At 49.4% G+C, this 21,585-nt stretch overlaps 1 long non-coding RNA gene across 1 annotated transcript; it reads right to left on the bottom strand.

Annotated features, from left to right (window-relative positions):
• Nucleotides 1–6,979: 6,979 nt before the first annotated feature.
• On the bottom strand, nucleotides 6,980–16,394 carry LOC135281420 (uncharacterized). Its single transcript, XR_010348077.1, has 4 exons — nucleotides 16,051–16,394; nucleotides 15,506–15,563; nucleotides 15,041–15,131; nucleotides 6,980–11,419 (listed from the first exon to the last, which is right to left on the bottom strand). It is a non-coding gene; the product is annotated as an uncharacterized LOC135281420 (long non-coding RNA).
• Nucleotides 16,395–21,585: the final 5,191 nt, after the last annotated feature.

The following is a 21,585-nucleotide window of genomic DNA, read 5'->3' as shown; positions in this document are numbered from 1 at the left end:
TCTGGCTCTTTCCTCCCCTCCCATCTCTTGGAAGCCTCTTAGTGCCTCGAGTTAATGTACTGTTTCAAAACAGCTTGTCCCAGCTTCACAAATGGGTAGAAAACTCAGGGGAGAGCACTCATTAGGAGGCTTCCAGCCTGCCACCAATTCACTTTACATCTCTGATGAAGTCCTTTATTCCCATTTCCTCATTAATGCACCACATTAACATGATCACTCCTTAACTCAGATGTATTTGCCCTCCCTTCCCTCAGACCATGCAGCTGAGCTGCCTGGACATCTTTGGCTCTGCAGGGCCTTTGGGACACAGCCAGGACAGGACTGGGTGTCCCCAGGGCTAAAGCACTGCTGTGGGATGGAGCAGAGAGCCCCAGCCCTCCCCAAAGGCAGCCAGGAGGGTGATGGGGCAGCTCAGCACCGGCCGAGGTGCTCCTCAGCAGTGAGCAGCCAGGCACAGGGAGAGCAAGAAGGGAAGGGAGAGCCCTCACTGACCCACGGGCTGGGGACGTGTCCTCTGTGGCCTGGGGCAGCTCTCACTGCCACCAGCAGCTCAGTTTTACAAACCATCAGGGTGATGATGACTTTAATTCCGAGTCCTCCTGCACACAGCAATGATTTTTCCAACCGCCCTGACCACAAGCTCTCAGTATCAACCCCAGCAGAGCCCTGATCCCTCCTGGATTCCTGAGATACCACCACCATCCTCTGCTCCCTCCACAAGTGTTTCCTCTCCTCAGCTGGAAGCAGGTGCAGGCCCCTGATAACTCTTCTTTCTGTCCACAAAGGAAATGGGGCGTGAGAACTGCCCTGGACACGGGCAGGATGACAGCCCTGCTGCCACTGATCTCAGCTCGGGCTGCAGATGACTCTTCCCTGCTCCCTGCCAGGCCTGGCAAAGTGAGACACTGTGAATAGAAAACAAAGGCTTAAATGTCCCTAAGCCAGTGATCCCAGCGATGTCTCAGCACACCCTAACAACGAGGATCTCCTCCTCCTCCTCACAGCTGGTGTGGCAGGACACAGCACATGGTGGAATGACTGTCCCTGTGTGCAGAACTGTTTTCAGCACACAGAGAAGAGGGTATTAGATGGGGCTTGCAGCAACTGCTCTGGTGGAAGGTGTCCCTGCCCATGGCAGGGGGTTGGAATGAGATGAGCTTTAAGGTCCCTTCCAACCCAAACCACTCTGTGAGTCTGTTCCTCTGGCCAGTCATGGCAGGCACCGGCATCTCTGCAAAGCTGAATTGTCCTGTGAGCTCTTGGTGTAATGAGCCTCAGCATCAGGTGAAGGTACTGTCCTGATGGTCTCAGGAGCAGGTGGCTGGAAGCAACACCCTGAGGTTCAAACACTCTTCCCAGCTGTGCATCAGCATCTTCCTCATTCTCCCACTCCAGAAGATCCAGGCAGTGAACGTGGATCCCCACAGAGAAGTGTGGTGTGAAGCAAAAACATCAAAGAATTAAAAGAAACAAGCCCAATATCAAACCAGAAAAGCTTTTGGAAACTGGGAAAGAATCACAGAGTGGTGAGAAGGAGAGGAAAAAGCTTTTTGCCTTCTAGTTCTTCAGGCCTCAAGCCTAACACATCCAGATCTCCTCTGAAGCCCGGGCAACTTCATCCCTTCCCACAGAGGAAAAGCAGCACAAGAAGCCCACCCAAGGGGAGGCTCGGGGAGGGATTTCCCCCTGCACTCCTTCCTCCCACCCGTCACCGGCAGCTGAGGACGAGCAGCAGGGTCAGTGGGCTTTCCCTGGGCGCGGGGACGCGCTGTGCTCTCACCCGGTCCCCCGCCAACCCCGCTCGCGGGTGCACATCCAGCAAACAGTCAGAGCTCCAGAGACACGTTCTCCCAAAGTGCCTCCCTCCCTCGCCGCCTCCTGCACAGCCTCGTACGTCAGCGCCTGTGGGGGAGAGCCGGTGGGCTGGGGACCGAACTTTGGTCTGCGTGGGCAGCTCCCGCACGCTGCAGCAAGGGCGAAGTTTAACGGGGATGCTCAACGGGATCCAGCAGCTCAAGGAGCCCCAAGATCTCTGCCATGGTGACTGGGTGGGTTAGTGCAGCAGTCACGCCTTAGGAGGGCCAGAGGAAGGTGGTGGGGGGGTGTGGGGAGAGGCAGGGGGATGAGGAGGGGATAAATAAGCTGGAGAACTGAGGACCCCCGTCCTTTCTCACTCTTTGACATGCAAATCAAATTTGCCTTTCTAAGAGCAACGAAAAACCTCTACGTCTTGGCAGGGCTCGGAGAGACAAGGCTAAGGCAGATCCATGGAATAACTGGCTCCTGCAGCCAGCCTGAAATTGTACCCTACAGCATCACACACTCCTGCCCACGCCCCAGCAGCCCCCACTTTAAACCCAGTCAGCACTGGGATTCCTCAGCAACCATGGCTTGGAAATAGGTTGCTGGGAGAGACAGATGCCAAGGGAGAAAGGTTAAACAGATATTGTGCTCCGAGGGGGGAAAAAGAAGGATCCAATTCAGCTCTGCAGTTTCTAAAACAGTCTCATGAGATCCCGAGTGAAGTGTGCGCAAGCAGTTTTGGCAAGGAGAAACAAAAGACCTGAGAGGAGCGAGAGGAAGGATGAATGAACAAAAGACAGGAAAGCTGCACATGTTCTTTCAGTCCCTGAAGTTCACTCATCTCTCTTTTCATGCTCAAGTCCTTTTCTTCTTGAGGCACCTTTGGGAAAGGTAGGAAATGGGGGGTGGGAGATTTAATGCTACTGGTTTAGCACCAGATCCTATTAACTAAAAAGAATGGGAGCAAGGAGAAATTCCCAAGGCGAGAAAAAAATCCATCATTAACTGACAGGTCCCTGGGGGGCAGAAGCGGAGATGTTGAGCTGAATTCAATTACAGACCTGGTCAGGATCAGGCAGGAAGATGTGGCTTCTTTCACTGTGTCAATTAAAGAAGCGACTGGGAACGATAGACTTCTCTGACCCATGACTCAAAACAAGCCTCCATCCGGCACTGCCTGATGGCCCCGTGGCTCCCACTGGGAACAGATGGGCTCATGGGCAGAGCAGGGATGCCAGAAGGCCTCCTTGCAGGCTGGGCACTCGACAAAACCAAGCCTTGTGCCCGCTGCAGAAATTGCTGTTCTCTGCAGGAAGGTGGCATCGTTAACAGTAATTAATTTGCAGCCACTGTGCTACCTGAGCAGAACCCAGAGCAGCCTCACCGAGCCAGCAGCTCCCTCACCAGATCTGGGGTCTCTCTTTAGCATTTCCCCTTGGGAATGAGGAAATCACTGGCCGTGTGAAGAGGGAAAGGGCAGAGAAGCTTTCAAAAGGTATCTGGGCACCAAAAGCTCTGCATCAAATCTGCATCAGCCCTTTCCTGGCTGATGGAAGCAGCTCTCCTCAGACCACCTGGTGCTGCACAGCCTGAAACACTCCAGCTTTCAGTCCCTGGTACCACAGCAAAAAAGTAGGTGTCAGAAGAATATCACATCCTTTTCTCTTCACTGTCCTTCACTTGGGTATCCCTAATTTTCAATTTTTCATCATTTCCCTGCAGAAAGGCTCAGCTGGGCAGGGCTCTGAGAACATGGCCCAGATAAGAGATGGGGCAGAGTATGGTCACATTCCCTGCAACCTGGTCTGATGGAAGGTGTCCCTGCTCATGGCAGGGCTTGGAACCAGATGAGCTTTAAGGTCACTTCCAACCCAAGCTGTTCTAGGATTCTGTGCTTGATTCCTGCTGGGCTCAGGTGGGCAGGAGTGTGTCCTTCCTTTGTAGGATCAGAAAACTTCAAAGGAAGCTCCCTCTGTTCCATCACCACTGGGAAAACCTGCACATCCTCCCATTTTCAGCTAACTGAAATTCAGCTAACTCTTCAAAGGAGTAACAGTACTGCATTCCTACTAACACCATTTTACACCTTAAAAAGGATCTCTCTTTCTCGAGATTCCCCTTCAAGGGTTGAAAACATCCTTTCTTCTACTCGTTCCTGCTACTTTCCTTCTCCTTTGAGGATGTTTATTTTATTGAACAGTCTCCTTTGCAACACATGCAGCCTATTTCTTACCATCCTGGATCCATCATGCCTGGCCTGATCACAGGATGCCATGGGTGGCTTCAAAGCCTTCTGGGCATCCTCACACAATCCCTCAAAAAAAACAAACTGAGCAAGCAGATGCCAGAAAGGTCTGATTCCACTCTGGGAGCACAGCCCAGAATGCAGGGCTCCAAGAAATAAGCTGAATAAGGGCTGGTCCTGAGCTCTCTGTGGCCCAGCTGAAACCAGGAGTACCACAAAGTTATGAAGAACAAAGAGGTCCTACTCAAACATCTCTGTGTATTTATAGCTCTTGAATGCTCCTTTCCTGTTGGTGCTTAAGTGGCATTGCCAGCACCCGGGGAAAGAGATCCTCAAGGGATGGGCTAATTGATGGAATTATTCCTGGTCAGCTGCTAACTGGTGGAAGAGGCTGAGCAGGGGGGCTGTGCTGTTGGAAGAACTTCTCTGAGGCCTTGGGAGGGAGAAAGAAGCCAAGAACAAAGGATCTGTGCAGTGTCAGGCAGGGCCTGGAACGGGAGGAATTCCTCTTTCTCATGTTCTTGGCTTATTCACAAAGATTCCCAAAACTCCTGTAAGGAGGGAATGAGCAGGATGAGCAATGCTTCATTCCCAGCCCCAGAGCACAGTCCCAGCAGCAGAGGGAGAGGTTTGTTGCAGTCAACAAAACCCAGCAGTGGGTAGGGAAAGGAGCTTTTCTGCTGCAGCTCCTCAGCAGAGCCTCAGCTCGGGGGACCCTGAGGGTGTGGGACCCCACGTCGAGGTGTGTGAATTCCTCTGAGCCCCAGCACAGGTGGTGTGGCAGGAACAGGCTCTGGCTGTAAGTCAGAGCTCTGGGAAAGAGCAGGGAGGGAAGTGTCCTGTCCTGCCTGCAAGCCTTTGGGCTCATGCCTGAGCCACTTCTCCATCCAGCAGAGCATCTTCGTGCTCCAAGACACTTCCAGCACCCCTCCCCTTCTTTCCCTGCCTTTCTCAGCCTCCTCGGGGTCCAGAAGGTATTGAGAAGCCCTGGAGGTGAAGGAGAAAGCAGCCTCCACTCGGGATGGTAGGAAATGCCCTCCTGCCCCAGTCCTGGGGCTGATTCCTGAGGAGAGGCTCCAGATGTGTTCGGGGAGCTGTCAGCAGGAAAGAAAGGAGGGGAGAGAAGGAAAGGGCACGTGCTGTACCCGCCGGCGCTGACTAAACCCTGAGGCTTTGTTTGCTTGGTCTCTCCAGCCCCATAAAAGTCAGATGAGCCTTTTAGGCAGGAGCCTGGGGAGGAACAGAGAGGCCTGGGATAAGTGCAGCAGCGTGAGCCATTCCCTCCTGTACCTCCCCATCTGGGGGCCCACGGGAGCCATTTCAGGTCCTTTGGTCTTACAGGAATTCCTTGGTCTGGATCTCATTCTCCTGCACATTTCTCCTTTTAGGAGCAGTTCCATAAGGCCATAAAAAGTGCTGGACTTGGGAAGGGCTCAGCCTGAAGCCGAGCAAGGACTGAAGACAGAGAGGTTCAGAGACTCCTTCATCTCAGCCTTCCCTCCCCACAGAGACATAAGCCAGGACTAAAGGGCTCCCAAAAATGAGGAGAAAATTAGAGCAACAAGGCAAAGAGCACAAACACTCCCAAACCCATTCCTCCAGCCTGGGAAGTACCACAGCAGCAGCTGGAGCAGCAATTATCCCTGTGAGGAGGAAGGGAAGGAGTGAGGAGCACTTAGCAGGGAGGTGTAAAGGGAAATCCTACTTTACAAGGGCCCAGCCGGTCCTGCTTGTACCAAGTGACAGACCTGACAGGAACTTGTGACAAAACACAAACAGTGTCTGGTGGGTACAAAACAGCAGCAGGGACTCATCGCTCTCTGCCCCAGCAGGTATTTGGATGCTGAGAGACAGTTCCCAGGTAACACGTGGGGCTTCTTATTTGAAAACTGCTCCTTTTATTATTATCTTTCCTCCCACTGCAAAAGGCAAAGAGAAAAGAGACAGGGAGAGGGAGAGTCGTTTGACAAGCTGAAAACTTCTCTGAGGGGGGAAAATGAATAAGTGCGGAAAAAAAATGAATAAGGGGAGGAAGAATAAAAGCGCAGGTGAAGAAGGAAATACAAAGTCAAAAGGCTCGGGGCTGACTCAGTGTGGTGCAGGGTTTGTAAGGGAGACTCTGCCTTTTGGAAATCAGTAATCCAAAGGGCTCTGCATGTGTGCATAAAGTTATTGACTGACTGCATTACATCCACTTATCCCCCATTAAGCAGCAGGCTTCAGCTTGATCCCCAACAGCAAGGAATTAGAGTAACTCTACCCTGCGTTTTTAGAAGGGTTTCCATCTCCCAGGAATCCAAAGTGCTTCAGCAGCCCTCCCGGGAATGCAGGACTGACATCCAGATCCTTCTGGGGTGGAGGCTGGCAGTGGGACAGGCTGCTGTGTGCAGCAGAGATGGGAGGGAACCCTGGTGCTTCTGCACAAAGCTATAGGATCTCTATTATGCAAGCAGAGTAGGGAAGGGTTGGCTTCCAAGGACACAGAATATAATTAGCCTATCTCAGAACAAGTAGCAATTCCTCCCCTGCTAAGCTGCTCTCAGTTCAGCTTCAAACAAATCATCTCTGCTCCCTGGCTGTGTCTCCACACACGAGCACCAGACAGCTCTCCACGTCTGGAGGGGACGAGAGGCTGCAGGTCTCCATGCAGTCACTGAACATTTTCAAAGCTGACTTAGAAAGTTTTTGTTCTCTTTTTCTGCCCCCACTTCAGTTTTCCACCCCCTCAGCTGTACTGATGCAACTGCTTGTGGATCTATGGGGAAATGAGACCACAGAAATTAATTTTTTTTAATTTATTTTTTTTAAGACACATTCACTTGCATCACTTCAGCAGAGCAGCCCCAATCTCAGAGCAACACAAAGTTTGGTGAAGAGGTGGAAAGAAGCTCCGGGGTGGGGGAGGAGGAAAGCAAAAGAGCCTCAGGTGCCTCCATCAGCTCCTGCTGTCCTGAGTTCTCTGCTCTGGAGCCACCACGGCCACGCACAGCCCTGGTGACCCTGCAGCTCTGCCAAGGCAGCTCCATGCAGATGTCCCTGCAGCTGGCACGGGGGGACACTTACAGCTCCCTTGTTTCCCTCCTTTGCTTTGTGTCTCTGGCTTCACTGCCATGCCCCAGCTGACTTGCCACGTGGCAAGGCTGCTTTGTCACGGATGTCACTGGAACTGCTGCTTCTCCTGGAGATGAAGAGGAACTGGGGAGCTCCAAAGGAGGAGGAAACTGCAGCTCCCTCCAGGGGAAACAGAGACAAGTGGGAGTGCAGGGTTTCCAGGTCATCCCAGACTTCCAGGGCAGAACTGGGGAAAAACCGTGAAGGAAGAGAGGAAATCAGGGTGTTTAACCCCTGCCATGACAGCAGCCATGGAGGGCCCAGCACCTGTGAGGCTGGGAGCTGGAAGAGTTCACTTCTCCTGCAACAGAGAGCAGTGGTCCTCAACTATCTGCCTCTGCACCACTTCCAAAAATCCTCCAGATGGGAGCTGGGGATGATTAGGTTTGCTGCCTTGCAAACAGCAAGGTCCCCATGCAAAGTGGTCAAACAGTGAGCTGTCACACTTCCCTTTAGCCCCTCTGCCCCCTCCAGACAGTGCATGAGAGGCACCTTGTTTATGGGCTTGACACTGGCTATGACTTAACCAGCTTTGACAGGGGTGATCCTATTTATAGGAGGAACTCCTAATGCCTCTCATTCAATGTCATGTTTGGGAAAAAGTGAGAAATGAAAACAGAAATGACCCCTGAGTTTCTACTTTCAGTAATGGAAATTTCAGCTGCTGACCTGGGCAGGTTGGGCAGCACTGAGCCAGTTTACTCAAGGTCACTGAGAAGTTCACATCACAGTCCAATTTCCCCTATTTGAATGTCCTTCCTGGCTTGGCTTGGCACTGCTGATGCATTTTCAGGTCTGGATCCCTCTCATTTAGAGCCTTCCAGAAATTCAACCACAACTCAGCCCGTTCCATAGGATGGGAAGGAATGTGAGGAGCTGAAGGAGAGGTGTTACTTCCTAGATTGCCACTCAGGGGTTGCACAAATGCTTTGGTAAACACCCCTGAACACAGGTCAGGTACAGGAACAGCCAACCAAGCACCTCTACTGCTCCTTACACACCAAAGGCTTCAGCAGAGGTCAGATCTCATCTGGGGCTGCAGCTCCTCCCAAGAGGCAGCACAGGGGCAGTTCCAATCTCTGCTCTCTGGGAGCAGGGACAGGACCCAGGGAATGGCTGGAGCTGTGTCAGAGAAGTTGAGGCTGGAGATCAGTGAAAAGTTTTTCCCCCAGAGGGTGGTGGGCACTGCCCAGACTCCCCAGGGAATGGTCACAGCCCCAAGGCTGCCAGAGCTCCAGGAGGGTTTGGACACTGCTCTCAGGGACAGGGTGGGATTGTTGGAGTGTCTCTGCAGGGCCAAGACTTGGACTGATGATCCTTGTGAGTCCCTTCCAACTCAGGATATTCTATGATTCTACAAAAAAAGTCATTTTTTTAAACCTCTGTACGTTTTTCTGTCACCTCAAAGGATGGCTGGCCATGCATTTGGCCACCAGCCCTGGCTTTTCTCAAGCCCTCTGGTCAAGCCCTCCTCAGAGGGGAGCATCCAGAGGTGCACTGCTGTGTGCTGAGCCGTGCCAGGAGACAGCACGTGTGCCAGGCATCCTGAGCTCCAGGCGGCTCCGATGACTCAGAGCCAGTCGCCTTTTTCCCTGCAGTGCAATTGTACCAGGCCCTGACAGCATCAGCTGGCTTTTATCACTGCTCCACATCAGAGCTGTCAGTCCTGAAGACAATGGAAGGTGTGTGGAGGGGGAGGAATTGAGCATCTCCGCGCTCTGTTGGCTTCCCAGAATGATGCCAAAGTGGCGAGCAAAGAGGTTTTGATGAGCAGCAGCAGCAGAGTTTCTGATTAGCAGCCTGCTGCTGCAAGAGGCTCAGCGAGGACGTCAGTGAGTGTGGCAGCACTGAAATAAAGAAGCGACGCTTCTGGAGCTTCCTCCACTGCTGTTTGGTGGGGAAGAGCTCGACTGGTGGTGATGAGAGCTCTGGAGGGCACTGGATGGTTCATCCATGCTCGCAGCTCTGTGGATGGAGGGCATCTGTCTTCAGATCTACTGGCTCCAAGGGGGTCTGCAAAGGGTTTGAGTCATTTCCTCAGTGCAACTCATCATCCCCACGTGTAACTTCTCCAACTCACCTGTTGCTGTGTCAGTGACAACGACAGAGAAGGAAGAGACTTGAAAAGCAAAGTCCGGGGGCATTTAGTGAAAAAACAAAAGCCTCAAGTGAACAAAAAGATCAGATCTTGCCAGCTGAGTCCTGTGCCAAGGAGGAGGGGGCTGTTTGTGCCTCCTGCGGCCCAGGTTTGCTGGAAGATCACCCACCAGGATTCCCAGGCCTCTCCCTCGCTTCCTGCGCCCGCCCACGGACGGATTCGCTCCCATCCCTGGTGAGATGCCCATGGAGAAGCTGGCAGCAGCAATGCCCAGGTCTATTTGCCTGTCAGCTCTGCCTTGTTGCATTCCTTCTCAGCAGACTTGCACCTGCCCGTTGTCCTCGTCTTGCACCAGAGTCCCCCAGCACAGAAATCAGCTTTTTATTCTGCTTCTAAAGCACAGAACACAAGGGCTTTGATGCCATCTAGACATTATGTTTATCCTAAAACCAGAGCTAAGGAAAGTGTCACATTGATTATTTTCCAGACTCAAAGGTTAGGTTCAAAGCAGGGTAAGTGATTTGGGAAAGGTCTAGGGGAATCTGTGAACACTGTCAGAACAGGGTCTGTTTCTCTCAAAACTCAATCCAAAACCTGAAGCAGAAGTCCATCCTTCCCTCCAGGATGGACTTAAAACAAGACTGATTCCTAAAGTGCTGAGGCGTTATGTAAAATAAATTAGCTTGGTCTGTGCTGGCCCAAGTACAATGGGTTTCTAAATTAAGCCCTTGTAAATGGAAATGGTAAGACAGGTGTGAGAGAAGATACCTACTGGCTGGAAAGCTTAATCAGAAATGAAAGTTGCTGAATGGACCAGCCAGTGATTTCAGCAAGCACTACGTGGTGTTGCTGCAAAACAGCAACAAAATGGCCATTGTTTTATTGATCCCACACAACCTGCTCTGCCCATGCTACTGATGCACTCAGGCTCTGTGTCACCGTGCTCCTGAGAGCTGCTGCAGTGACAGAAGTCACCACTTGTCCCTGGGCCCTGTGTGGCCCCAGCCCGTGAGTTTCCATCCAGCCCCCACAGGTGAAATGCCCTGTGATGACCAACTGGCATTTCATCTCCACAGTATTCCTCTGGAAGTGACACACAAGGGGAAAAGAACACATTCAGCACCAGGACAAAAGCTACAAAATAAGCAGAAAGGGAGGAAGTTTAAAAATTAATCAGGGCTCAAAGTGCTGTCAAATTTTTCCTCCCCTTGCCCTTTCTGGACACACAGCCATCACCAAAGATTAAAACTGATCGACTGACCAGGTCAGGGCAGAGCAGATGTGATAATAGGAAAAAAGGGAATGACTTCAAACTGACAGAGGGCAGGGTTAGATGGGATATTGTGAATAAATTATTCCCTGTGAGGGTGCTGAGGCCCTGGCACAGTGTGCCCAGAGAAGCTGTGGCTGCCCCATCCCTGGAAGTGCCCAAGGCCAGTTTGGACAGGGCTTGGAGCCACCTGGTCTAGTGGGAGGTGTACCTGCCTGTGGAAGGGAGGTTGGAACAGGATGATCTTTAAGGTTCCTTCAACAAAAGCCATTTTAGGATTCAGAACATTGTGTTAGACTCTCCTGGAAAACAATTTACAGATCTCTTCCTCCACCCCCTTTCCTCTGTAGCTCATTCCTGTTCCCTTGCTATGAAAAGTTTGGTTGTCTTCTCTTTTTTCTGTCTGAGTCTTTCCATGGCAGTTAGCTGCCATGGTGATAGAAGTTAGAGAAATTAGTAAGAAGAAGAGTCATAATTAACAATTGACTGACAGTCCCATCTGACCTGAGACAGTAGCTGAAAGCTGCCTCCCACTTCAATCTGCTTGCCACGAAACAGCCAGGAACAGGCAGATCCACTAGCCAAGGTGGTCTGGCTGTTGGCTCCACTCCTGCAGTGGCTGCCCTCAGTGGGTTTGGTGCTCGGAGCCTCGGTGAGGATGTGTCACCATTGCCCTCTTCTGGATCCACAGCCAAGCCTGCTCCAAAGATGGGAGATGTCACTGTCTGGTGATGGCAACACGTGGTGACTCCAAGGGAGCTGCTTCACAGGTGACCACTGGCACCTCGTGCAGGTGCTTTGCACTGTTTCACTCCAAGAGCTTCAAGTTCTCCTGTGTTTCTCCTTCCAGAATGGTGACTATGCTGCAGGGCAGGTTTACAGCAGATGGTGGCTTCAAAGGGAAGGAGATATTAGAAAACAAATTAACGCTAAATATATGACTAATTCAGGATCTTTGTGAATGTGTACCACTGTGAAAAGTGGGTGGTTCAAAACCTCCCAGGAAGGGGGGGATCTCAGGTTCAAAAGGAAGGAGATGTGGTTAAGCTGAGGAACTCCTTGCCACAGGATGCTGAAAAGGCTAAAAATATATATGAACTTAAGAACCTGGAAAAGTTTGTGGAAGAGAAATCCAGTGAAGGTTACTAATTACACAGAACTTCCAGCCATTTATATAAGTTATAGTTCTACATTAAATGCATATTTATGGAAGAAAAGGCTTCCTAGTCTATTCTAGGTACCTTCTTTTGGGATCACAGGACATGATCCTGAATCAGCCCTTTGCTGACCCAGTAGAACTCACTCCTGTTTGTATGAATATGGAAAAGCAGGGGTCAGGTCCTCAGCTGCTCCCTCAAGGTTTTATTCAGCTTGAGGCAGGTGAAGACTCAGTAATTGCTCAGTAACACACTGGGGGCCTGGCCCACCATGGAGCCCTTGAGATCTGGTGTTTTTGTAATGCACAAAATTATGCAGAAACCTCACTGTTTTGTACAGGGAGGAAAATTAGCTCAACTCAACAAGGCACATTACTTATGGACTGAGCGAGGCAATTTTTCACACTCAGCTGGAAAGAATTTCTGCACTTGTCTGTCTGCTGGAGTTCCTGCAATATGGTAACACAGAGAACCAAACCTGACACTGGAAATTATGGGGCTGTTGTCAGCATCCAAGGACTGAAAATAGGCAGGAAATAGGAATCTGGTGAGGAGTCTCAACAGCTTGACCCAGCTCTGTAATGGACTTTAGAGTCAAGAGCAGGTTGATGACAGTTGTTAATCCCTTCTAGCACAACCCTCCCTCACAGCTCTGCCTGTGTTCCCTGCTGTTAGATAATGTATCTCCCGAACAGGGAAAAAATAGGAGAGGGCATCTCCTGTTTCACCTGGCATGGGGGAAAGGAAAGGTGGGGAAACGAAGTGTCCCTGACAGCAGGGAGAGTGATGGATGAGGGGGACAGGGGAGGTGTGGACTGCCTGGGACATGGAAGGAGAATGGTGGGTCCAGGGTGAAGGACAGAATACAGAGGACATATATCCCTGAGCCAAGGATTTAGGGGGGAAATTGGCACACACATCTCTTGAGTCAAGGGTGGATCAGTGAGGGAGAGTGGGATTATCCAGGAAAGTAAGAATGGAAAGCAAAGTGCTCCTAGTCCAGTGCAGTCAGTCCCAGCACAGGCTCCAAGTGTGAACAGTGTGACAGAAAGGACAAACCCACAGCTGCGGTGCCTCAACATTGTCTCCAGTGGATTTCTGCCAAATGAAGATCCCAGCACTGAACTGCAGAGGTCTGGAGAGGAACCTGTGAGACAGAGGTGTCCAAGGGTGATAAATGGGACACAGAACAAGCAGCACACAACATGCATAAAAAAAGCTCATCAGGGCCTGGGTGATAGAGTGCCTGGAAGATTGATCAGGGACTAAAAGTCAGGATTCCTGACCCACGATTAAACTTTGGCACATGTTAACTTACACTGGACAAAAGACACACTCCGCCCCAGTTCCCTGCTTTGCAGCAAGTGTAAGAGTCATTGTCTGCCCTAGAAAGAGAGCATTCTCCATTCATGTTTGGGAGGCTCCTGGAGAGCAGAAGCTGTGCAAGTGCAGAGCATTATCTCCTCAGCATCCTGCAAGAACATGCCAGCAACATTCAACCTCCCCTCAAAGCCAGTGGCAGGTCACAGCGATTGGCGGGTCTCGCATGTGTGTGACTGTGAGTCACCCAGGATTACTGATCTTCATATTAATCTATTGTTGTAAATGACTTGGAGCTGCCTACAGACAATCCTTCAAAGTATGGAACAATGGAGAACCTGCACATCTGAATAAAGCCTCCTCTGCATGGCAACTTATTGCCATCGTAACCAGCATAAACAAGAGCAATTAAGACAATTTCAGAGCATCACCTCCTCCCTCTGGGGTCTTAATGAGAGCACGCTCAGAAGGGGGCTGGAGCAGAAGCAGCAAGGGCTGGGAGTTAACTTGGCAGGAAAAGAAGGGTAGGGAGAGTGCTGGATCCAGAGGATTGCTCCTCTCCACTCCACAGTGTAACACAAAGGGCAAGCAGGAGGAGAGATTCAATCAGCTCTGGGGTAGATAGAAAAGGCTCTGAGAAGCAGAGCTTTTCTGCTGTTCTAACCCTCACACCAGCTGTCAGGACTCTGCAGATTTTGCTGAGGTGACCAGAAGTAGCCAGAAGGGGTGAGAAAGACACAGGCACCACACAGAAGGATAACAGGGTTCCCAGCCATAGTTCCTGGTAGACTCAGGATTGGACTGATGGCCTTCCAGGAGCAAGGTGTTCAGGAAGAAGCTCTTCAAAAGGTGATGATTATCCAGCCCAGAAAATAAATACAAGCCTCCACACGATGCTGTTGGATTAGTGTATAGGTTGCACATGCTCCATAAATCTTTGCTATATGCTACTGATGTACGAGCACTCAGATGACTGAGAAGCTGTTTGTGGGTGGCTGTGCAGTGAGGAGAGGTGGAAAACTGGGAATTTCTCCTTTGAGGAATCTGTCAGGAGATGAGAGGGACTGACCTGTACAAATACTCCAGGGAAGGAAGGGAGGCAGCTCCTATCAGCTTGGTGATGGCAATTCTTTTTTTGAAATCTGGCCCTTTGCAATGGAGAAGAAATGGATGGGGCTCTGGAGCACAGTTTTTGTGAATATTTTCGTAGGATTGAAGGAACTACATGATTTTCGACTGACTCTTTTCAAATTTAAGGCAGAAGTCAAAAACGAGGTTCCTGCACTGTCACAGTGTATAAATAGCCTGATGGAAGCATAACAGCAGCTCAGTTTGGTATGTACCATGCACTCAAATAATTTTATAAAAAATCCCACAGAATTCTATCCAGCTACTCCTGCAAGAAGCTCACCAGCTTGTGTTTAAAGTGTGCAATGACAGCTACCTGTACTTTAGGTGGATCACAAAACTCACCCTAGAACCAAAATGGTTCTTTCCATTCTCTGCAGAGACAATTTTTTCCTTTTAACTTGAAATTTGCCATCATAGATTTGATTGTCTGCTTAAAAAAAAATGAAGAAAAGTGGCACATTAACTTGCAAAGAGAAGAAAGGAGCTAAATCTGAGACCTCTTATCTCAATCTTCCCAATGCCTAAGTGCTGGATAATTGGAATTGCTGTCTGAGCCATAAAATGCAGTTTTGCTCAGATGTTCCTAACCCCAGATAGTCTTCTCCTTTCTGCTTCTCCTTCAGAAGCACCCTGGTTCTAAGATCTCAGGAGATATGTGAAATCTGACCTTCAGCGGAGAAAGATCCTACTTAAACTTCCTAGAAGCCAGCCAGCACTTGATAAGTGCTTTGCCAAATGAGCAATTCACTTTCTTTGGAGTCAGGAGTTTTTTGGAAGCACAGGGTCACTCAGCCAACAACATGGAGCAGTATTCCCTTAGCTAAGAGTTTTCACAACCCTTCCAGCCAAAGCACTTCTTATCACCAGGTAGGTTTTTAGGAGGGAAATAGATGGGAAATAGTCACCTTTAGGAAATTGGGTATATCTGCAGTGCTTATTGCCTTGTGCTTATTCTGTGTGCATTGCCTTGGATGAGTGTGCAGAGCTGGAGTCCACCTGAAAAACATAGATGAGTCTATAAAGAGAAATAAGTATTAGTAGTTGCTGATATTCAAGGCAAGACAGCTTTCCCCATGGATATCTTGTTTGGGTACTGCCTGGAGGGCAGCTAGTGAGGACTCAGCAATTCTGAACAGCAGCTCACATATTTAGGAACGTCATGTCAAATGCATCCTAAAATACAGAGGGGAAAAAGGCCATTTGACAGAGAAAAATGGGGAGATAGAAACAGCTGGATCTCTTCTCTGTCACTGATTTACCAAGGGACGTGGAGCAAATCACTTTACTTTTCCATGATTCAAATACCTCCTTGCAAAATGAGGCCAGCAGCAAAGCAGGTCCAGCACTTCCCTTAGTGCTGAGGTTTGTACCTGGTGGGGTGTGTGTGTCAGCTGGGGAGCACCAGCGTTTTCAGTTCACAAGGAAGGTCTGTAGACAGACATCAGTGTTTGTTAATCCATGCTTTATAATATTCTGACATCTGCAAGGGCAGAGCAGAATCGTTATTGTTCTGATGATGACCACTGTGTCCCCTATTAAGAGGAAATTAAAAATAGGAAGTGGTTATAATTATCATTTTGGACACCATTCCGGTGGCATCATTCTCAACACAGTGCTGGGATTATAAAGCAATAGCCGAGGGAATGTCAATTTACAGTTCCCTTTTTCAGTGCAGCACGAGTGTGAGCCTGTACGATCCTGCTATCTCCTTCCCCGACACCCAGCCGAGCATTTCCCAGTACTGCTCGCTCGGCTTTCTCAGGTCCATTGTAACATTAACAAAGGCAGCCCAGTGATATTGTTACAACCAAATGATGGACAGAGACAGAGAAAAAACTCCCAGTACCTCTAGAAATGAAAACAATAATCTTGTACCATTCCAAATGGGAAGAGAATTTCCCAGATAAAGATTCACCTGTCTCCTGCTTTAAGAAAAAGTGCTGTTGCCCGTTCCAAGCTCACTGGCTTTGCTCTCCACTCCACACAAGGAAGCGAGAACCTGCCTTTGGAAACTGCTAACCTTTTCCTGCATGGGAAACCAAACGAAAGCACTTTGTTTGGGAAAGGCTTGCGCTGGGATCATAATAAGCCATCATTGACGTGACAGACCTTGTTGTTGACTTGGAGCCAAATCTTGAGGTCCTTGCCTGAAGGATCAGAAGGATTTGACCCCAGGACTGTTATTAGCCTTGACATCACCAGCTCCTGACATGGGATAGTTTTCCAGTGAACTTGCTTGAGAATGTTTAGAAATGTCAAGTGGCCGAGCCACGAGGACACAAGAACGAGAAGGTATCAAATTCGCCCAATTGAACGGGAGAATTTCAGTCCTCCCCCTGCTCTCACTGGCGATGGCAGCGCTGCTGACAACGTATGTCAGGGTCACACTGCCTTATCGGGCCCCTCTCAGCCCAGCACCCTTTGTCAACTCAGTCCACGTGCGCAATCCCAGCTAAGCGAGAGCAACGGGATCCCAACGCAGGCTCAGGGACCCGCGAGAGAACTTCACCAGCACTAATCGTGTTGTGGTGGACAGAGCTTGTACCAAATGGTTCACACAGAGGATGGACACTGTGTGAGCTGGACAGGAGCCTGAAAGTTCTGGTTGTGGTGTGGTAGCATTTTGCCCAAGGATTCCTGGTGTCACGTCATGATGAGAGCTTTGAGGGTGGGGAAGGAGAGGGGCAGAGGAGAGTGAAGAAGACACAGACCTGTAGGCACTTGTGAGGTGCAGCAACTCATGCATTTACTTTGATTTCATATAGGCCAGAACTCCATGCTGAACTCCAGCAGAGGAAAGGCTGTGTTTTAGGTAAAACCTCTATCCAAACTTCCTCCATGCAGGGAATGTCTACAGCACTCAACTTTCTCCACGCAGGGAATGGCTACAGCTCACTACTTGCAGAGCAGCTCGGCTCACCATGGTTTAAACCAAACTTCTCAACAGCCTTTGCCATTCCCCATTGCCTTCCCTGTGTTCAGTGCTGCCAGCTTTCCTTGGATACATCCACAGCACAGCAAATCTTCCTCCTGTGCTCCTCGACTCAAGCCGCCGTTCTGGTTGCTGACATTAGTCAAGGTCTAACAGGATCTACTATTCCATTCACGCCTCCAGAAGATTTGTGCCATCCAGATGCCCTCACTGAAACTCCCATTGTTTCATGCAGCAAAAATCAGTTCCACTAACAAAAATGATAAGGTGTCAGAATCCGTATCACTCATCTATCCGCCCATCTCTCTTGCCATCTCTCCGCAATTTCCGCAATCCTTGAGAGCACCACTTGTTAGTGCGCTGCAGGAACTCATCCAAAATGCTTTAAGATCCCTAAATTAATCATGGAGGATTCACCTTCCCTTCCATCAGGGAAAACAAAAGCTTGAAATTCAAGGGGAGGGCTGGAATCTCCCCGGCTGATTGGCTGGAGGATGCCTTCTCGCCCACACGTCCCACTCAGTAACATTTCCAAATATTTTTGAGCAAGCTGAAAACAATTGTGTTGGAGGGGCAGGGGGGCTGCTAATACCCTATCAGTTTCACATTCCTAGGAGAGTTCCCAGCCCACCAATCTGCCATCCTATATCAGGCAATGAGCCCTCAGCTGGAAACTCTACCCTGGCTCTACCTATTGTCCAATGTTTTCCTTCCTGCCAGATGATTGGAATTGCACCAGTTGTTAATTTTACACCTGCTGTTTGTGAATATCCCAGAGTGACCTTTCCGACAACAGCCACCCTGGGGGATTTCTTGCTGGAGAGATGCACACACATGCATGCAGGAGCAGATAGAAAGGGAACAGGAAGGGGCCTCCTGATGAATGATGGGGGATTAAAATAGCTCTTGCTGGGGCCATAGTGGGATATTGGATGGCAGGAATGATGAAGCGGATGTTTAAAACATAGCGAAGTGTCGATCTAAGCACAGAGGGCAAAACAGTGTTAGCAGATCCTTTCCTGTTTCCAGCTCTCTCCTTGTGCCCAGCTGGCTGAGCAGTGCAACTCCCAGAGCCTCTTACAAAAGAAGAATGGCTCCCTGAGACGCTGGAGCCAAGGCCTGGAGAGCCTGAAAACCCTTTTATTTGGGAATCTGAAAGGAATATCTGCCCTGTGGCCCCATTCATCACTTCTTACCTTGGTGTAACTGACCCTAATGCCATCTCTGGAAGGCATCAATCACCCCAGAAGGGATTTGTCAGTACAGCATGGACAGGAAAAGCCATTGGCTTCTCAGTCCTGAATTCTAGCTGGCCTGAGGAAGTCACAGGTGCTCAGATATCACTGTGACCAGTTTTAATACTCAGATTAGGTTCAACAGATCTAGCCCACTTTAGAGTAGATTAAGAGCACTCTGGTTATTAAAAATAATTTCTAGTGCCAGAGATGGATCAGAGGAGAAACTGCCCATGGGCTGTAGCCACATAACCTCAACATTTCCTACAGCAAGCTGGTGCTTGGCTGTAGAAAGTGGAGTAGTATACAAATAGGAGCCGGAGATGGCAAATTTTCCTCTGAAAAAAGACTGAATATTGGATAAATAACACAGTGGTGGATGTCTGCTGAGTGGTAGCAGATGTTCAGGGACAGGCAAGCCTGACCCTTGTGGAGGAGAAATCACTGATGTGGATATCAACAGAATTCTGTGTGTACAGTGCTCAGTCCCAGGCATCCATCCCCCTGGTACAGCAGGGATCCGTGTGCCAAGCAATCCCTCTCCCAGAGATCTCAGCTCAGGATAATACACCCTTTTTCTGGAGAATCACCCTGGCTCAGGAGCAATTCTGTTCAGAGATATGGGGAAAATCTTTCCTCCATCCTCTAACCTGGCCAAGCACAACTCAAATGGAAAAAGCCTTTTCAGATCTGAACCCCAGGTGCAAACCAAGCTGCCTGTTACAAAGCAACTTACTCCTGTAACTTCTCACTACAGGCTGAGAGGACCCCATGTTATTCTAGAGGCTCCTTTGCAAGTGAGGCTTTCCCCACATCTCAGCTAATGAGCATCCCACTCTATCTTGAGCAAAATGGGAGCTCCAAGGGTTGGCTACTTCCCAGTTTTGAAGAACAACATTCTGGCAATCTAAACTCCTGCTTTAACCCCAAAAGACATTCCTCATGTCTTCTCCTGATCAAGTGAAGAAGACAGAACAATTTCTGCAGAGAACCTGTCTAAAAATGCCAGGGGAATAATCCCAACACACCTCTAAAAGAAAGGATGTCCCTAATGCATAATTTTGCTATGGTGTTCTTGTGAGTCCTTCTGAGACTTTCAGGCCACCAAGCCAACACTTTCTGAATACTCTTCGTCAAAAATTCACTCAAATGAATGGACAGCTGCAGACAGTACAACGTGCCTTGGGCAGCACTGGAAAGGGTCTGTGTGTCAGGTATCTCCTGGCAATCAGGGGAACAATATTTGTGATCTCCAAAAGAAGAACTCCTTAGCTGAGTGAAACCCATGGTGGAAGAACAGGGATGGCAGATGAGCTTCTCTCTGCAGCCTCCTCAACATACTAATGGCCATCTGCATCTCTGGATTCAGCTCTGTCCTTGGCCAACTCAGTTTAGAAAAGGTTTTGTTTTTCTTGGGCTGGTTTTGTTTACAGCTGCTTGACCGAGGCAGAGAGTTCACCAGCAGCTGAGTGCAACCCAGGCTCTCCCAAGTGCACGTTCTCCAGTGAAACATCTGGTTACAAGGCAAGGTCAAACTGGCCTGAAATGGGAGAGGGCCACAGATTCTGCCCGCTGAGATGCAGCCAGCTGGGAAAAGAACAGGCTTTTCTGGGTATGTTGGAGGATTTGGCTGGGAAAAGGAAGGAGAAAAAGAAACATACTGCAGAAAAGCTGAGGATCAAGAGGCTGGTTCTTTCATCAGTTAAAAATCAAGACCACCCTAGTTGTCACATGAATTGCTGAATTTTATTCAGTAGGAATTCCAGTTGCTTCCAAACAGATAGAAGGTCTCTTCAAATCCTTCATTTATACATCAAACCAGTGAATGTATATGAATACCTCTATTCCCCATTATCCTGGGATTACTCAAATATACATCTCAGACCTTCTCACTCTGTTCTTTAATTTTCACCTCTCACAAGGCACTGGAGCCGGAAGGATGAAGACAGATCCAACTTGCAGCACACTGCAAACCTTGATTTCCTGAGTTCCTTGGGACAAGGACCACCCAGCTGCTCAGTGTTTGTCCAGCACCTGCACCACTGGTGCCCAGGCCAGTGTCTGGATGCAATAATGACACAAATAACAGCATTGTTCAGGACCAGTGTGAGAGCTCCTGCAAACCAAAGAAACCATTCAGGAAGCCTAAAGAACAAATCCTTCCATGCAGCCCTGGGGAATGCTAGCAGCAAATATTTAGGGTTTCTTTGTTTTTAAAGCAAGGCTTGTTCCTCTGAACAGGAATCAGAGAAAAAAACCCATGTGAATTGGATGAACCAAGCACACAGAGCACCAAGAGAGGAAGCTCATCATGCAGACACAGTGGGAGGTGTTTGGTGAACTGGGATTGATTCATGGATAACCAAAAAACAGCGGAAAACACTAAATTCACATTATGGTGTTTATGCAGCATGAGCTGACCAGCCTTAATAACACTAATGCTTAGTACATGACTTCAGAGAGAAACAAGTGAAGAATAATTGTCTGAGCATGGGACCAAGCACTGTTTCTGAGCTGTGATACTTCCTTCTTTTGGACTTTCACTAAATATCCTGACCTGTTTGTGCTTGAGCATCCTCCTCTAAAAGGATAAGGACAACAGTGGTCACTCACCTACTTTGGTGGGTAATAAATGACTCAGAGAGCTCTCACTGACCTCTTGAAGTCCTACACACAATACCCGATGTGTCATGCAGCACCTCACAGCAGCCAGAAAGCTGTCACCTCTCAATGGGCCTGCCCTGCCAGCGTGATGGGCAGGGCAAAGCCTGCACAAGGTCCTCTGGCACCTCTATCCAAGCTGGGAATGGTTTGCAGGAGGATCCACTGTCCCGTGGAAGGAGGGCAGAGGGAAGGGGAGCAGCTTGAGCAGGGTGTGTGCTGCCATTCCAGCGGGTCCTGCTGGAATCCGGACATTGCGGGCAGAGGCATCCTTTGAGGCTCAGCACATCAGCTGCTGCCTTCATGCACCACAAATAAAGGACTCCAAATCCGAACCTGGAAGCCAACCAAAATGCCAGAAGATCGTTGTGCTTCTCATGTGCATAATCTGATGCCTAATTTGCATGCAACGCTTGTGTATCTTAATCCCAGCTTTCCAGAGGATGCTGTCCCATCCCTGATCCCATCAACAGATGGACTCCATCTGCCCAAATGAAAGCTACAGTTTCACCCTGCTCAGATTTTTCCCACCAAACTGCTGGATGCAGCTGTTACCCAGGCCTTGTGCATCCCTTGGTCTGAATGCAGAGGTTTTCCTTCAGAAGATTGTTACCATTTCAGT

This window comes from Passer domesticus, chromosome 15 (assembly GCF_036417665.1).
Source record: "Passer domesticus isolate bPasDom1 chromosome 15, bPasDom1.hap1, whole genome shotgun sequence".
Classification (NCBI taxonomy): domain Eukaryota; kingdom Metazoa; phylum Chordata; class Aves; order Passeriformes; family Passeridae; genus Passer; species Passer domesticus.
This window is presented reverse-complemented; position numbering and strand designations above follow the sequence as displayed.